The sequence below is a fragment of the Bacillus rossius genome, chromosome 7 (assembly GCF_032445375.1).
Source record: "Bacillus rossius redtenbacheri isolate Brsri chromosome 7, Brsri_v3, whole genome shotgun sequence".
Lineage (NCBI taxonomy): Eukaryota > Metazoa > Arthropoda > Insecta > Phasmatodea > Bacillidae > Bacillus > Bacillus rossius.
Window position 1 is genome coordinate 2,049,954 of NC_086335.1, and position 18,743 is coordinate 2,068,696.

The 18,743-nt window shown below is 42.7% G+C and overlaps 1 protein-coding gene across 7 annotated transcripts in view; it reads left to right on the forward strand.

The window, feature by feature from the left end:
• LOC134533636 (protein transport protein Sec31A) overlaps positions 1-18,743 on the forward strand; it is a 306,350-nt gene that overhangs the window by 277,765 nt on the left and 9,842 nt on the right. The gene's annotated exons all lie outside the window — the stretch shown is intronic.

Genomic DNA, 18,743 nt, shown 5'->3' on the forward strand with positions numbered 1-18,743 from the left:
TCTGCAGCAGCTAGTTGCCCGCTGGGCGAGCAAGTAGTTGCTGCTGTCCACGTAACGCTCTGGAGCAGCTAGTTTCCCGCTGGTCGAGCAAGTAGTTGCTGATGTCAACATCACTCTCTGCAGCAGCTAGTTGCCCGCTGGGCGAGCAAGTAGTTGCTGCTGTCAACGTCACTCTCTGCAGCAGCTAGTTGCCCGCTGGGCGAACATGTAGTTGCTGCTGTCAACGTCACTCTCTGCAGCAGCTAGTTGCCCGCTAGGCGAGCAAGTAGTTGCTGCTGTCAACGTCATTCTCTGCAGCAGCTAGTTGCCCGCTGGGCGAGCATGTAGTTGCTGCTGTCCACGTCACGCTCTGGAGCAACAAGTTGCCCACTGGGCGAGCATGTAGTTGCTGCTGTCCACGTCACGCTCTGGAGCAGCTAGTTGCCCACTGGGCGAGCAAGTAGTTGCTGCTGTCAACGTCACTCTCTGCAGCAGCTAGTTGCCCGCTGGGCGAGCATGTAGTTGCTGCTGTCAACGTCACGCTCTGGAGCAACTAGTTGCCCACTAGGCGAGCATGTAATTTTGCTGTCCACGTCACGCTCTGGAGCAGCTAGTTGCCCGCTGGGCGAACAAGTAGTTGCTGCTGTCCACGTCACTCTCTGCAGCAGCTAGTTGCCCGCTGGGCGAGCACGTAGTTGCTGCTGTCAACGTCACTCTCTGCAGCAGCTAGTTGCCCGCTGGGCGAACAAGTAGTAGCTGATGTCCACGTCACGCTCTGGAGCAGCTAGTTGCCCGCTGGGCGAGCAAGTAGTTGCTGCTGTCCACATCACGCTCTGTAGCATCTAGTTGCCTGCTGGGCGAGCAAGTAGTTGCTGCTGTCAACGTCACTCTCTGCAGCAGCTAGTTGCCCGCTGGGCGAGCATGTAGTTATTGCTGTCAACGTCACTCTCTGCAGCAGCTAGTTGCCCGCTGGGCGAGCAAGTAGTTGCTGCTGTCCACGTCATGCTCTGGAGCAACTAGTTGCCCACTGGGCGAGCATGTAGTTGCTGCTGTCAACGTCACTCTCTGCAGCAGCTAGTTGCCCGCTGGGCGAGCATGTAGTTGCTGCTGTCAACGTCACTCTCTGCAGCAACTAGTTGCCCGCTGGGCGAGCAAGTAGTTGCTGCTGTCCACGTCACGCTCTGGAGAAGCTAGTTGCCCTAAGGGCGAGCATGTAGTTGCTGCTGTCCACGTCACTCTCTGCAGCAGCTATATGACCGCTGGGCGAGCAAGTAGTTGCTGCTGTCAACGTCACTCTCTGCAGCAGCTAGTTGCCCGCTGGGCGAGCATGTAGTTGCTGCTGTCAACGTCACACTCTGCATCAGCTAGTTGCCCACTGGGCGAGCATGTAGTTGCTGCTGCCCACGTCACGCTCTGGAGCAGCTAGTTGCCCGCTGGGCGAACAAGTAGTAGCTGCTGCCCATGTCACGCTCTGAAGCAGCTAGGTGCCCGCTGGGCGAACAAGTAGTAGCTGCTGTCCACGTCACGCTCTGCAGCAGCTAGTTGCCTGCTGGGCGAACAAGTAGTAGCTGCTGTCCACGTCACGCTCTGGAGCAGCTAGTTGCCCGCTGGGCGAGCAAGTAGTTGCTGCTGCCCACGTCACGCTCTGAAGCAGCTAGTTGCCCGCTGGGCGAACAAGTAGTAACTGCTGCCCACGTCACGCTCTGCAGCAGCTAGTTGCCTGCTGGGCGAACAAGTAGTAGCTGCTGTCCACGTCACGCTCTGGAGCAGCTAGTTGCCCGCTGGGCGAGCAAGTAGTTGCTGCTGCCCACGTCACGCTCTGCAGCAGCTAGTTGCCCACTGGGCGAGCATGTAGTTGTTGCTGTCAACGTCACGCTCTGGAGCAGCTAGTTGCCCGCTGGGCGAACAAGTAGTAGCTGCTGTCCACGTCACGCTTTGGAGCAGCTAGTTGCCCGCTGGGCGAGCAAGTAGTTGCTGCTGTCCACGTCACGCTCTGCAGCAGCTAGTTGCCCACTGGGCGAGCATGTAGTTGCTGCTGCCCACGTCACGCTCTGCAGCAGCTAGTTGCCCACTGGGCGAGCATGTAGTTGCCCGCTGGGCGAGCATGTAGTTGCTGCTGTCCACGTCACACTCTGCAGCAGCTAGTTGCCCACTGGGCGAGCATGTAGTTGCTGCTGTCCACGTCACGCTCTGGAGCAGCTAGTTGCCCGCTGGGCGATCAAGTAGTTGCTGCTGTCCACGTCACGCTCTGCAGCAGAGCTAATGTGTGCAAATTTAGTCATGCAGGGAAATAATGTTATAGGCCGGGAACGTGTATGCAAGCGGGAGAATTTGTCATACGGGCTGCTAACGTCATCATTAGACTTGCAAAAGATCAGATTGGTCCCTGAGAAAAGGTGCCTCGGTCCACTGGCGCAAAGTTTAACTAAGTAGAGTACACCAGCTTAACAAAGTATAATCACCATTTTGTCACTAAATTATTTAGAAAATAAAATTTCCAAAAATAATTTAAAATTATAATAACAATTTTTAAAAAAAGTGCCGAAATACCTGATTTCCAGCACACCAGTCAACACAAATATCACAACATTTGCACATTATTATTTTATTATTTAGGTCAAAAATATAAAATTATTCATATTTAAAATTCACGCTGGCATTTGTGAAGTCAAACAAAAGTTGGCATTTTTAAAAAATACCCATATCAGCACATAGTTTACTCAATAACTAACTTCTTCTTGGCCTTTACTTCTATTTTCTTTCAATTAGAACTTTGTATTTACCACATCAAATGTGTAACCAGCTATCTGTGAAAAAATGTAAGATAAAATATTTTAATGTAGGAATCGAAGTAATACAAAATTTAACTAAGTAAATTGTAAGAAGTTTAGACCTTAAGTTTTACGTTAAACATTAATTAGTGCTTTATGGATGTGGCGTGCGAGGGCGCTGTCCCTCCCCTCTTGGGGAGTCTTCAGGAGTTTGCGGTCACGTGAGACAGCTGCAGCGCTTACATCACTGAGATCTGCGTACCGGTAACGCTTATTAAGGGTCCTTTGGACGTATGGTCTCCGCGAGAAGAGCTGTCCATGACACGTGTTTGAGCAGTCCGGGAGGCATGGTGTAGGGTCGGGGCGTGGTCTACCCTGGTGACGCACCTAAAGAAAGTTGCAGTGGTGGGGGTGCGAGCCGACCGGCTTGTCCCTTCCCCTCCGTCATTGTTCGCTAGGCACACCGAGAGCGAGGGTCTGGCGGAGAGGAAATAACCTAGCTGTGTCGCGGCGGCAGGTACAGCGCCTCTCGCTATCTCAGTAACGACCGTGTGATCATTTGTTTTTTTTTTAAACGCTCGTGGAAACCAATGGATCAATGTGGTTGTCAGATTTATTGTCTCTAAACTGGTCCAGTCCCAATGAGGTATATTTATTGATAGATTAGCAAAAAATTAACAACTTTTGAATCGTTTCTCCATTACCACGTTCACTTTCGGGAGTTCTGTAAATTTTTTCCTCTTTTCACATCCCTAATTATTGTTAAATTTTGAAAATTCTAAAAGTTAGGTAAGGGAACGTGCTTTTATTTAGGCAGTATGCAACCCAAAAAAAAAAAGCCATAGTCTCCAGATTATTGAGATATATAAGATTGTTTTAAAACACCTGTCACCCCTTTATCTCTCCTTAATTTTACCTTCCATGTTTTAATTTTTCCTAAAATTTCGTATTAAGGAGTTAACAAAAATAAATACAACACTAATATTTCAGACAACATATATTTTTACATGATACAACAAACCAAAATTCTACTTTTCTAAAGACCTATTAGAATTGGCAAATTTTAAACCAATAAACTAATTCCATAAGTTACATTTATAAAAATGTGTGCTGATGGCTACAACAGCAGCAGTTCTAGAGTGAGTACAAACACAGGATTTTTTTAATGAAATATTGTACTTACATAGGTTTTTACTGTCAATTTATAAACACTGAGATAATTGTCATTATAAAGCATTCCTTACAAAAGAATTTTATGTAATAATTGTACTGGTTTTGCTAAGCCCATGCGCTTTTTAAAAACCTTTACGTTTTGAAACGATTATAGGGTCACAGAAATTTGGCGGATTTCACGTAAAACTATTCAGCTTAATGAAAGCCTTTTCACCAAAAAAAAAAAAAAAAAAAAATTGTACTTTCAACAGTCATTTGTACAAAATATAACAAATATATAATTTTACACCAATGTAGGTGGCAGCTGTATCTTCACCGATGTATGCGTATTTCTACCCTCACGTGATCGAGTGTATTATAATCCACACCTGTATGTGTAAAGAACTCTCTTATGTTATTAAATTGCATCCAACAAAGTAGGTGTAAATTTACACATAATTTTTAATAGCTTCGGTGATGGCCCTTCGCAGTTTCAAAATCTTACTTCGTACATTTTTCTTAGTGTTGGTTTAGCAATTTTTGCCTGCTCGCACAGTACTTTCAATTTATTGCAGTAATTCCTCAGGAGGTGATTACGACAATCAATTTTTTCTACTGTTATCTTTGCATAGGGTCTAGCTTCCAGAATTTTTGTGTAGCAACTGCTGTCTCCATCGGCTATAAGCTTACCAAATATAACACCATATACAGTTTCACTTTGTTCAAATCCCTCTACGATAATACTTGCTTCCATACTTGCTGAGCTGCCAGTCCAGTTTTTGTAGCTGGTGTGGGCAGGAATCTCTCCATCAAGACTTCGACTACAGACAAAGCAAAACTTGTTTCTAACTCCCATAAACAGAACTTTTTTTTTTGTAGAATACCCCACTATTGCTGTAACACCATAAAGAGCATTTTATTGACATATATATGAACGTTTTGACCAGCAACCATTTGCTACAACAGTTAAAATAGGAGTACCATCTGCACTCACATCTCCTCTCTCTACTGCTAAAGCTGCTTCTTCTCTTATTGCCTTCTCCATATCTTGTAGAGCAGCTTTCTCCCACACATTACATATTTTGTTGTGAACCTTGGTATAAGTTTTGGATGACATGACAGGAATACCTATAGATGAGCAAAACTCTTCGATATGCGAATGACCTCCGCCTATACTCATCATCCCAGCAACGGATCTTGAATTTACATCGAAATGTGTCTTGGCTTTAACTGGATCCTCTGTACGTAAGTGAATTTTTGATTACACATATTACAATACATTACAAAAGTAGGAGACTAATCATTGGGGATTTCTTTATAAACATTCCTATAGCGCAAAGAACATCCACAGTGTGGATTGTGATTTGAGATTTCAGTGATTCTTTTCAGGAAGTATTCTATTTCTACCATTCTAACTCCATGAAGAGGAATTGTTACTGTATCTGTTCCTGATGTAAAAGAGCATTCATTTTCTATTACAAGAGGATCTTCATCACATTTGTAAAAACATTTCTTTTGCATTGTCTATTTCAAGCATCTCAATAAGAATATGTTTTTCATTATTTTCCCAAAGTCATTATTAATTTCGAGAAATTCGACCTCAGGTATCTCGTTCTGTAGATTGCAACACGATTATAGCATCTTAAAGTAATATAAAGTCCTGAATAAGATAACATCATTACCATTATGTTTATTCTGCATTTAGTATTACATAAAGAATGGGAGAAACCTTTATCAATGAATACTAATATTTGTGAAGACTGCAAAATTCCGAATATACCATCAGAATGGAAGGAAATTTATTACACCATTACAAAGGACAAAACTTGGAGATTGATCTTCACAAAGAAAAATATTTACCATGCAAGCTATAGTGCGACAACAAGGAAAAGAACCTGCGCAGATCTCACTGCCAGCAGACAGTCACATGATGAGCGCGTCAGGAAGTGGAGGGGGTTAGTAATGGAGCCGCTGTCTGGCTGATAACACCTTCGCGCTCTGCTGTCTCGCAGTCCGTTTTACACGAACGGATCTACGTAATGGCTTCTACTTCGGGATTTAAATCACGTATTAAATCTGGCACGCCAGTGTGGGGACAAGCTCGTGAGATTGTTTACAATGTTGCAACACATCTCAGTAAACAAAAACAGTTGTTTAAATTGACGTACAATGTCGCTGAAACAACAAGTGCTGCAACAGGTGTCTCAGTATCAACAGATAGACGAATTCTAGCAGAAGGTAAGGCGAAATTAAAGAGCAAAACCAGTTTAGCTTTTTCGACACTGACGCGTAAGAAAACAGAGCATAGGAAAATAATCGAAGTAGACGATTTTACATGTGGTGCCGTGCGGAGAAAAATTCAAGAGTTTTATACAGTAAGGACATTAAATAAGTTGACTAAGGCTTTGCAAGAAGACAATGTTTTGAACTGTAGCAGGGAATACTTGCGAAAGTTGTTGAATAGGTTAGTGTTTCGCTGGAAAAAGTGTCAATCAAAGAGAAATATTTTGATTTAAAAGCCAGAAATAGTTGCTTGGAGAGGGCGCTATCTTGAACAAATGTGTGAGTTACGTGAGGCTGGCAGAACCGTAGTTTATGTTGACGAAACTTATGTTCATGCTACACACAGCGTAAGTTCTTGTTGGCAGTCAGATACGGAAATAGGCGTCACAGAATCCATTGGGAAAGGTCCAAGATTAAATATTTTTCATGCGGGTGGAGAAGAAGGTTTTGTTCCCAATGATTTACTTACTTTTAAGTTTTTAAGTCAAAACTAAAATCTGGAGACTACTACGATTATATGAATTTTGTAAATTTTTCAATGTGGGTGTAAAGTAAATTACTGCCAAATTTACCTGAAAAATGTGTTGTAGTTCTAGACAACGCCAGTTATCATAATGCACAGCTAAACAAAAAACCTACAGCATCATCCTTAAAACAAGACATAGAAAACTGGCTAGCAAAAAACAATATTTCATTCTCTTTAACAATGACCAAAGAGAGTCTTCTGCTTTTAGTAAAAAGTGTGCCAGTAAAGAACCAATTTAAAATAGATGTGTTAATCACGGAGTGTGGCCATGATATCTGATTTGAATCCGACTGATCTGGTATGGGCAGACATAAAAAACAAAATTCGGGAAGGAATCTCTTCATCACTAAATGATAAAATAAAATTGTGTGAGGAATTGTTCAGTATCTATTCTGTGGACAAATGGAAAGAGTGTTGCAAGCATGTGAAAAATATTGGACTATGTTAGCAGTGACAGGAGAATTGACATTGAAATTGATAAAATAATAATAAATGTCGGATGTTCAAGAGACACGGACACTGCAAGCGATACAGACAGTGAGGAAAGCAGTCTTTGTGATTCGGAATAGGTGAGTATGTTAATTGTGGGCTATCTTTTTTTCCTTGTCTACGAAGTGGTTATTTTCTATGCCTGTTTCAATGTTTTGAAGCAGTACTTACTACATGCCCAAGCCAACTGTGGTCCCAGGAAATATGTGAACTACCCAAGGTCAGGCGGACCCCTCCCTCCGCCGCCATCCCTTCCGCCACACTGTCCCCTCCCTTCCCCTAGTCCGCCTCAAGAGTCGAAGCGCGTCATGATGCGGGTGGGACGGCAAGTAGAGTTGTTACCATAAGTCACGACACAATGCGCGGATACGTGAGTATCGCTGTTCAAGTATTTCACGGATCCTTTGAATGCGGAGCAAGGTTTCGAAGCGTGCGTAACTGTAACGTGTATTGACAAATGGCATCGGGCAGTACAACAAAACACAAAACTATACATAGCCAGTTACATAGCCAGTTACTTTTCCAGATGGGTGCAAGACAAGCTTATTCCAAATCTGCTGTCTAATTCGTTGGTTGTAATGGATAATGTCCCTTATCATTCCGTTCAGTTAAATAAGCCACCAACAGCCGGTACAAGAAAACAAGATATCATCCAATGGTTACAGAACAACAACATTCCGCATGACAATGATATGACAAAATGTGAACTCCTCCAGCTCGTTCGTGGTCGACGTCCACCTCCCAGGTTTCGCATAGATGAGATGTTAGAAGAACATGGGCATGAAGTAATAAGATTAACAACATACCACTGTGAGCTTAATGCTATTGAGTAAGTATGGGACATTGTGAAATCACGTGTTGCTGAAAAAAATGTCGCTCAATCATCACGTACCATTGAAAACATCACAACAGAAGCAATCAATAGCGTCACCAAAGAAAAATGGCAAAATGCTATTATACATGTAAAACATACAGAAGCAGAGTACTGGACAGGTGACTGTCTAATGGAGCACGAAATTGAGAAAATTGTTGTTAACTTTGGCGAGTCCAGCTCAGACAGTGAATGGGACTTTTCGGACAACAGCAGCACATATTCCAATGGTAACATATCAGGAATTGAAGAACTAAATGGCTTAGTGGGCGTTTGTTACATGCACTATGCACGAAACTGTGTTGAAATGTTTCTTGCATTTTTTTCATTAATTATCACACAAACAATATTTTCTTTGATTATAGGTAAATGTATACCGTATTGTATGTTAAATATGGTGCTGAGTGAAATAATTATTATAACACAAACGGTACGATGTGATGCTGTGACACACTTTGGTACACACTGTGACATCTTCGTAGACACTGTGTTTCGCTGTTTCATACGACTGTACCTTCAGTTATCACAACATTTCTTACTGCACGACTGCGCTTCATGGCCATCGTTTCATCCAGATAATCATGCTCACATGTTGCGTACACTTATGAACGCATGTGTATACTCCTTGCTTCCACAGCTAACGTCATTCCCCTACTGCCAACCCCTCCTCCTTCCCCACCCCTCTCTCACTGCGACACTAGCGCTCCCGTCACTCCCCTCCTCGGGACCACAGTTGGCTTGGGCGTGTAGTACATTTAAAATGGATTCTAAACCACTTCGGTATAATCTTTGCACAAATATAATTTTTAACTTCCTACATAATAAATTAGACTCGGTGAATGTAAGTTTTTTTAGCCATGCGTTTGAATGAGCCTTTACATATATATATTAAAAGTTTTAAATGTTTGTGATTTAAACGATGAGTCGATACATGAATCTTCAATCAAAACACCATCATGAAATTAAACATCAAAATGGGAAAAACAATAACAATAATGCTATGCCATGAGGGACATAGACTTTGATCTGGAAAACTAATTTAAAATTTGTGAGGCGCAATTTAGTTGCCACTGTGGTCAAATGATGAAATGCATAAGTACGCCGTTGGTGTTCGTGTAAGACAGGCTCAGGCGTGACGGGTTGGTTTGCCATCCCTCCTTTCCCCCCGTGGTAGGGGAAGTCTGTGGATGCGCAGAGGAAAATCTGTGAACGCTCTTTTGTTCATTATCGCATTGTACACATCATATTTCACTGTTCGAAGGACACATTGTGCTTCTATTTATTTAAGTATCTACTAAAATAGTTTTTATCTATCGTATAATTCTATCAGTAAAATACATATGATCTGAATATAGAACTCAACAGGTGTTTGTCTCGTCTAACACAAAATTACTTCAGAAAATCTCCAGAAATCGATCTCAGATATATAATCGCTTTGCGAAAAAAAATTCTAATCATACCTTTGAAAGCAAATACCATGACATATAATACTGTTACGAAAATATTGCATGAAGTTAAGTTCTTGTCCATTACCGACCCGACCCAAAATTATGAGGCACCTCAGTTTTCCACTTTGTTTATAGCCAAAGTTAGTTTAGGGACTTTTTTTTCCTCAAATAATAGAAAGAGAATAATTTTACTTATATTACAATTCTGAGTGTTCTTGCTGCCGATAAGACCTAAATTAGCATCTTCAGAAATATTAGGGACAAATAGCCTATGTATCGTTAATTTAGGAGCCAGATCCTTTTACCTTTTGAATGGTGGTTTTCAAAAAAAAAAATCTGTACGGCACGATATGTGGTTCAATTTTCACAAAGAACTTCACAAAACAAATTTGAAATTCACCTGCTGATGCCTTGTATTTATTTGAGGAGGTGGAGCTGGAATTATCTGTATATGCTATTATTCTCTTTATAAACATATATATTATGAAATACTTAGAAAGAAACGCCCTACAGCCAATGGTTAACACCTTCTGCTATTCATATTCAGCCTTACACTGAACCTAGAAAACTGAACTGAACGCCGAAACTATAAATCTTTAATGTTTTATGTTTTATAAAATGGAATTTCAAGTAGGCCTAATTTGTATCTAATTTATTTATTTTGAGCAATTATTTAATATTAAAGACATGGGACATCATGGGTTCATTGACCTTAGACGAGTAGCCATTCTGAAAATAACAAGAGCTGGGTGTTGTATTTTGAATTATAGTTTGTAACCATGTTGGTAACACAATTTGTAATACAAACAACGTCCAAGGTTACTAAATGTTACATTTCACGCAAAAAATAAATTAGCGCAAACAGTGAATGGGCCTTGTTCCTAGGTTTTTAATATGATAGGTATGAAAGGTTTCATTTTTGCACATACATACGTTTACACAAACCATTTCAACTGTTCATGGAGGTAAAATTACATTATGGTATAAAACAGTCTCAAAATCTCCATTAGGTCATTCCAAGATGACTAGGCCGTACAATTGAAGGAATTATTTGTCAATTTTCGTAGATAATTGAAAACTTAACATTTTAGTTAGGGGCTAAGTGCCAAAAAGGAACATTTGAGAAAACAAGAAAAAAAACAGTATTCTACATATTTATAAGCTTTTTGGAAAGTAGTAAATAGTAGTAAAAAATTATAAACACTTACATTAAACTTATATAAACAAAAGTAAGATTCCGAAAAAAAATATGTTGAATGCTAAATGAATTGAATTTTAAGGCGATTTAAACTGCAGTGTGCTGAGGCGCACTGCTTCCGTCACATCTTATTAATTACGTGATGTTTATTTTTGTTTTCTTTCACCTGTGAGTGCGCCGTCCCTTGAGCGGAGTATTACCCCTCCTTTTCTCCCTCCAGTGTTGACGTCAACGTGTCCCCTCTCTAGGCACTTGTGGTGCGCGGAAGGATTTTGCTTGTCGCTTGTAACTATGCATGTGTGTGTTCTTACGCCGGACTAATTTCCTTAGAGTATAAAGGGGCTGGGCGCGCTCGCCTCGTTCTTAGATAGTACATAGTTCTAGTGCGAATAGTTTGTCGCGGGTGGTGCGTCCGGTCACCGGTCATGGGTGGGTGAGTGTTGGTGTGTAGTGGCTTGAATTCCCCTTCGCTTACGTTTGGCCGCCACGTTCAAAATTCTAAATTTTTCTTTTTTCATTTATACTAGTTCTTGTCCTCGGCGCCGCCCATGGCCAGGAATCCGGCCCGCTCCCGTCTTAGGAGGATATGTACATTTTGCACTATCGGGTTTCCTTCTGTTGCGTCTCTCGTATACGTAACGTAGAACGTACCTCGCTTCCTTATATTGTCCGCTTAGGCTCACTATGAAAATGTGCGCGATGCGCCCAACCCCTGCTTATGTCCAGAAACACTGTTCCAATATATACGTTGTTAGAAGTAATTAAAGACATGTTTCTGTGACATTAGTAATATTTACGTACGTAAGTTTAAAGTCTGTAACCACTGTTGTATAACCGAACTAAATTATACGCCCCACACGCGCGTGTACGAGGAGTAGAATTAAGTATTCAATGTTAACCTTACGGTAGTACTGTTTGACGTATAAGACTTTTCGCCCGTGTAGCGAACACATATTGTAAGAGACACGGTTTGACGACTTCGGTCACACTCTACTCAATATTGTACTGTTTAGCTTAACGTGTTGTAAACATTTGTATTCATGGAATACTTATGTATATCTTAAGTTTATATACCTCCCTTTTGATGAGTTGGGATCTATTAAAAAGATACTTGAAATCTCTCTTGTATATGAGTAGACTAGTGGTCATCCCTTAATGCAAAGTTACCCTTACACCAAGATATACTCTATTTATGCTGATTGATAGCCGTATGCTCCTCCCCGGCAGGTTGGAAAATATCACGACTATTTGGGAGGGGTCTGGGATACTTGCTTTAGTAAACGTACATTGTGGTATGTTTCAAAACAAATGATGTTTTAATTTCCACCGAAAATAGTAACAGTGTGAACATTAAAGACATTCTCTTTTAACGAAGTACATAATACATGATATAACAAAATATGTATACCAACAAAATGAAAATATCATTTAATTGAAGAATTTGGTATGTCCACTTTAACTGTTGTAGGCCTATTATATTAGAGCATCATCAGGGCATAGAGCATTTTACATCTGTAATATGTTTAACCAAATATTGCTTAACCTATAACATAGCTGTTATGCCAACCAAAAAAAAAGTTAACTGAAGAATTAATTTACACCACATATTAATATTCTTTTACGTTATATGCATTGTGTTCACACCAAACATCAGTACATTTAGTGTTAATTAGACATACCTCTTTCCTTGTGTTTTCAGAGGTTTCTGGAAACAGTGTCACATGAAAATCTATTTTGTTTGGCAACACAATCGTTTCTTCAGCACAGCTTTCTAAGTTCACAGATGAACTTCCACCCTCTTCCACAAAAGAAGAAATGGAAAAAATAGGTAGTTCATGTGGTGGCACAGGCTGTAGAACAGTGTATGTTACGACCTGTGACGACCTAAACATAAAAAAAGTACATAAATTATTTTTTAAATACTTATGTAGTAGGAAGTAGCTAGTAAAATGAGGTGATATTTTAATCTGCAGCCTCTATAAGCCCAACACTATTTTTTGGGGGAAGGGGTGTTAAAGGAAAATAAGAAAAATGGGGAAAAATTAGAAAAGGTTTGATGGCAATGGCCATTTAAAAGGAAATAAGCAAATTTTGAGTGAAAATCCACATTTCAAGGTGAATACCAAACTTTGAATGTTCTGTCATCAGCCTAAGTCCAAAACCTGTTAACGTATGCAACTCGAGATATCTGTCTTTCAAGAAATGTTTCAAAGAGTTCTTTATCCTCTTTTTTTTTTCTCTTTTTTTTCCACGTCAGATTCATGAAAAAAACTAACGCCACGCTTTATATCTGAGTTATTTCAAGCAGTACACTGGGCAATAAGTTAGTGTTACACATATTTCTGAATTCCAAACTGCCTCAGCGTTAAAATAGGATAACATTAAAATACTTCGTTTCAGTGAACGAGATATATGGTCACAGTCGACCTAAAACTAGTATTGCCACATAAATGTGTACTATATCTGACCAAATCGCCAATTTATAAAGTCTAATAATTAATAGTCTTGAAATTGCATTATGGCTATAGGTAGGTAATGTTTACAGTATATTACTAACATAAAAGATACGCATTTGTTCCCAAAAAAATGGCGGATGCTATGTAAAGCTTCTCAAACAAAATATATAAATATGATATCTTTTTGGTTCAGCTTTGAAAGGTATCAAGTTACAAACATTAAATATGAAGATACCTGTGAGACCAAATTTTGTGAAATTTATACGGCTTTATTTTTATGAAATGCTTCAACTTATATATCATCCTGACGCCTGTGAAACATACGAATTACATATTGCCAGATTAATATAATACCATTGGCTACAATGTAGTTTCCCGATTTAATTCACATTATATATATATAGATATATATAAAGATATATCTTCACTTCAAGAAATAAGACGTCTTTCCTGTAAATTTAGTACCAACCTCTATATATATTTCTCTTTGGAGTCGTCGCCGACCCATTCATCTGGCAGCGGTAGTGTCATGACACGGAGATCCGTGCCCGAGGCCGTAATCACTCGACCGGGAATAGAACCCGTGTCCTCCCGAATGCGCGTCCAACATGTTACCATTTCGCTTCCCCACTCGGTTTTTAGGAGAGGGCTGTAACCCCTCTCCCCGGTTCCCACGTCATTGAGTAGGCCTACAAAGAAATGAAGTAGCATTTTTGCTTGAGTAGTCACGGTTCACTATGGTTGGGATCGGTGGGATCGGCGCTGTCAACCAGTTCGCAGCTAGTATCAGGAACTTGAGGTGCCTCGAAGTTGCTTTCCGTTGTTTCCAGTAAACTTTGCCATTTCCTGAATAAAATAAAGGAAGTAGTGATAAAAATATTGAAATGAAATGCCAATAAAATAAATTTCTCTAGCGATTCAGCAAATAAAAAATGGCATCATCAGTTTCAACTATGGTAATTTTACATTTCTGTGAAAAAATGGCAACGTTAAAATTTTCACATTATTTAAAAATGGCTCAGTATCATTCAAGCCTAGTTTTCACATGTTGTTAATCAGCATTCAAGTAATATCTTTACGTAAAATATAAAACTACTGACAGCCATTGAAATCTAAAAAAAATAATATTATTATATATTCTCAATTGCTAAGTTTTTCTAATTTATAAGAATTAACCAATTACAAATATACAACACTTATTTTGCTCGGGACTCCAAAAACTGAGTTCCTTTCCTTTTCTTGCGACGTGCAAAAAGGTGCAGTCTTTTCTTATTCCCTTTTCTGTAGTCTGCATCCATAACGAAATTTCTTCAGTTATGCGTATTCTCCTGACGAAGATTCTTGAATAGTAATGCAGTCCACAGAAGCGTGGGAAGAAGGCTGTGCAGTCGAGGAGACAGCTAGACCCGTGGTCTGAGCGTGGTCGCTGCCTCCCCTACCACACCAGCTCCCCACCCCTCGACCGCTAGCTCACCCCCACGCGCCCCCAAGGCCATGCCTTCTTCCCACTAACTCTCGCTGCCACGGCTTGCCGCCGCGCGCGACTCTTTCCAGGGCTTCAATTCATATAGCAGAAACGCTTTTCCTCAAAAGTTTTATTGACGACTATAGGTTTTATATACATCAAAATGTTCGTAATCGCAATGCGCATGTTTGTATGACATTATTTTCCTCTAAACATTTCACAGCAAAAACTTTTTTTTTGTTTAATTAAACACTGAATAACTCGGTTGAAAAAAATTAAAATGCAAAATCACTTTCTAATGAACACAAGTAATAGTATAAGTTCTTCAAATATATCTTTAGAATATTTTTCGAACCTCAGGTTTCGTCATAAAATGTTTTCTCCCAAAGGCCTGAAAAATCGATGGCGGACTTGATCCAAAGGACCCTTAATCAACCGAAACCTTCAGTACATAATTCACCTGGAATACCTGGACCAGTTTGCGGAGCAGCGTGACCCTCCCGCCGTAACTTGTCCTTAGCAGCGCGACTACGCCGTGGAGTCAGGAGTTCAGGCCTTCTATAGCGGGACTGCCGCCAGAGGGCGTACACGAGTAACGTGAAGTGCAACACGTGTCAACAGTGTAATTAGTAGCATACCGACTCAGGCTTAGTACCTGCCCATCAGCTCATGTGAATAAAACCACACCCACTAAAACATTTGTTTCATTCAGTAGTTCTCCGCCCAACCTACCTAGGAATCAACTACCTGTGCGGAGAAGGGAGCACTCAAGGATGTCACCAACAGGAGCGAGCCACGCCGACCCTAGGTCACACGTCCGCGTGACCTGGCGCCCTGCTGGACCAAGCTCCAGGTCACACGTCCGCGTGACCTGGCGCCCTGCTGGACCAAGCTCCAGGTCACCTGTCCGCGTGACCTGGCGCCCTGCTGGACCAAGCTCCAGGTCACCTGTCCGCGTGACCTGGCGCCCTGCTGGACCAAGCTCCAGGTCACACGTCCGCGTGACCTGGCGCCCTGCTGGACCAAGCTCCAGGTCACACGTCCGCGTGACCTGGCGCCCTGCTGGACCAAGCTCCAGGTCACACGTCCGCGTGACCTGGCGCCCTGCTGGACCAAGCTCCAGGTCACCTGTCCGCGTGACCTGGCGCCCTGCTGGACCAAGCTCCAGGTCACACGTCCGCGTGACCTGGCGCCCTGCTGGACCAAGCTCCAGGTCACACGTCCGCGTGACCTGGCGCCCTGCTGGACCAAGCTCCAGGTCACCTGTCCGCGTGACCTGGCGCCCTGCTGGACCAAGCTCCAGGTCACCTGTCCGCGTGACCTGGCGCCCTGCTGGACCAAGCTCCAGGTCACACGTCCGCGTGACCTGGCGCCCTGCTGGACCAAGCTCCAGGTCACCTGTCCGCGTGACCTGGCGCCCTGCTGGACCAAGCTCCAGGTCACACGTCCGCGTGACCTGGCGCCCTGCTGGACCAAGCTCCAGGTCACACGTCCGCGTGACCTGGCGCCCTGCTGGACCAAGCTCCAGGTCACCTGTCCGCGTGACCTGGCGCCCTGCTGGACCAAGCTCCAGGTCACCTGTCCGCGTGACCTGGCGCCCTGCTGGACCAAGCTCCAGGTCACACGTCCGCGTGACCTGGCGCCCTGCTGGACCAAGCTCCAGGTCACACGTCCGCGTGACCTGGCGCCCTGCTGGACCAAGCTCCAGGTCACCTGTCCGCGTGACCTGGCGCCCTGCTGGACCAAGCTCCAGGTCACCTGTCCGCGTGACCTGGCGCCCTGCTGGACCAAGCTCCAGGTCACACGTCCGCGTGACCTGGCGCCCTGCTGGACCAAGCTCCAGGTCACACGTCCGCGTGACCTGGCGCCCTGCTGGACCAAGCTCCAGGTCACCTGTCCGCGTGACCTGGCGCCCTGCTGGACCAAGCTCCAGGTCACCTGTCCGCGTGACCTGGCGCCCTGCTGGACCAAGCTCCAGGTCACACGTCCGCGTGACCTGGCGCCCTGCTGGACCAAGCTCCAGGTCACACGTCCGCGTGACCTGGCGCCCTGCTGGACCAAGCTCCTGGTCACACGTCCGCGTGACCTGGCGCCCTGCTGGACCAAGCTCCAGGTCACACGTCCGCGTGACCTGGCGCCCTGCTGGACCAAGCTCCAGGTCACCTGTCCGCGTGACCTGGCGCCCTGCTGGACCAAGCTCCAGGTCACCTGTCCGCGTGACCTGGCGCCCTGCTGGACCAAGCTCCAGGTCACACGTCCGCGTGACCTGGCGCCCTGCTGGACCAAGCTCCAGGTCACACGTCCGCGTGACCTGGCGCCCTGCTGGACCAAGCTCCTGTTTCAATTATGTCTGAGTTCAACTGGCATGCTGTTACTGACAAGTCAGACTTACAAGAACACTACATGCAAGTGCCACTGTCTGCTCTATTTGCTTCTATACCATCATGACTGTTGTTAAAATGAATAAAACTAACTGATATATTATGGGCAGTTTTAATGTAAGAAAATACAGTTTGTAGACCATTATAATAATTTTATATTGTGGGAACAATGGTTGTTTGTCACAGACAATGAAATTGTTGGTAGTCATTGCTTAAACTTCCATAGTTACATGCTGCTATACTGCTACTACTGCTACTACTGCTACTACTGCTACTAACCACCATGCCCTCTTGAGATATAAGCTGTAGTTGCCTTCATCGCGCCGTGCTCCTGAGCCTCTAGAGCAGATAGATAGGCCCTGTAGCAACTTGTTCTATAAAAGGGAACAAATGGTGTGAAGTCATTTAATTACAGAAAAATATATCAAATCTTAAATTAATTACATTCATAGACTAATAACATTGGAATTTTAATCAATTCTTTGAAAAAATGAATTTCTTTTCATATTTAAACTTTTGCTCTATGAAACTTGTTATAAATTACATAAGTAACTTATTTCCTTGGGTTTGATTATTTACGTATTGTGTAATGTAAGGAAAAAAAGGGAGAAGAATGTTTGGTTCCTTTTAAAACATTGTAGTCAGAATGTGTTCATACAGTACTAAGCAGAATTTTAATGTCCTTAGATTACAGTTTTGACATATATTCTATCAGTATACACAAGTATTGAGTTTAAAATACTGAGGAGTTATGAAATTAATATATATAAATTGTTTTGCGTACCTGAAATTCAAGAAATATTAAACAAACATTCCAATGGAGTTAAATTCTTCTAACTTTTTTAACGTTGGCAGTGTTTGAAGTCTGAATACGTGGAACTTCAGAATTCTATATTTTGCAGAACTTTCTAGGACGCATCATGGCTTCTACCACTACGATGCGCAAACTGTAAGAGGAAATACGGAAATCGATCAGTTATAATTTGTGTAATATACCGTATTTACTCGTGTATAGCGCGCCCTCGTGTATAGCGCGCACCACGATTTTTGCAACAAATTCCAAAGAAAAATTTTTTTTTTCTCGTAAATAAATTTTACTAACATTTTGTGGTACCTGTTAAGTAATTACGTATGAAACAAATGATAATTTAAATTGATGTGTGGTGATGCGTCAGGAAAATACTTAAACTCTGCTGTGTAGACGGAAGATAATGAAGCGCTGTATCATCACAACTGGTACATGGAGGGAGGGAGGGAGGGAGGGAGGCAGGCAGGAACGTGACGCGGAGGACTAGATGACTCACCGGTAGCAGCTGCGACGAGGAAGCGAAGGAAGTGGGAGGGGGAATGGCGACAACATTCTCTCTCTCTTTTATTTTACTAGCTGCGCTGGCTTTCTGTAGAGGGGGAGGTCTAAAAATAAACAAGAGACGTGCGAGCTTGCGCGCGCACGTGTGTGTGTGTGTGTGTGTGCGCACGCGCACGTGCGTGCGTGCGTGCGTGCGTGCGTGCGTGCGTGAAAGAGAGGCCTTGTTGCCTGTGCATATGTGTGGGGGCTGGCCAGAAACTTCACCCGTCACCCGGCAGTTAACGACTTCCACTCCTCCTCCCCGTCTCCTCATCACTTTTTTTTTTCCGTGTATAGCGCGCATCCTTATTTTTTTCCTTTACTTGAGGGAAAAAAAGGGCGCGCTATACACGAGTATATATGGTAATAGTTTTCC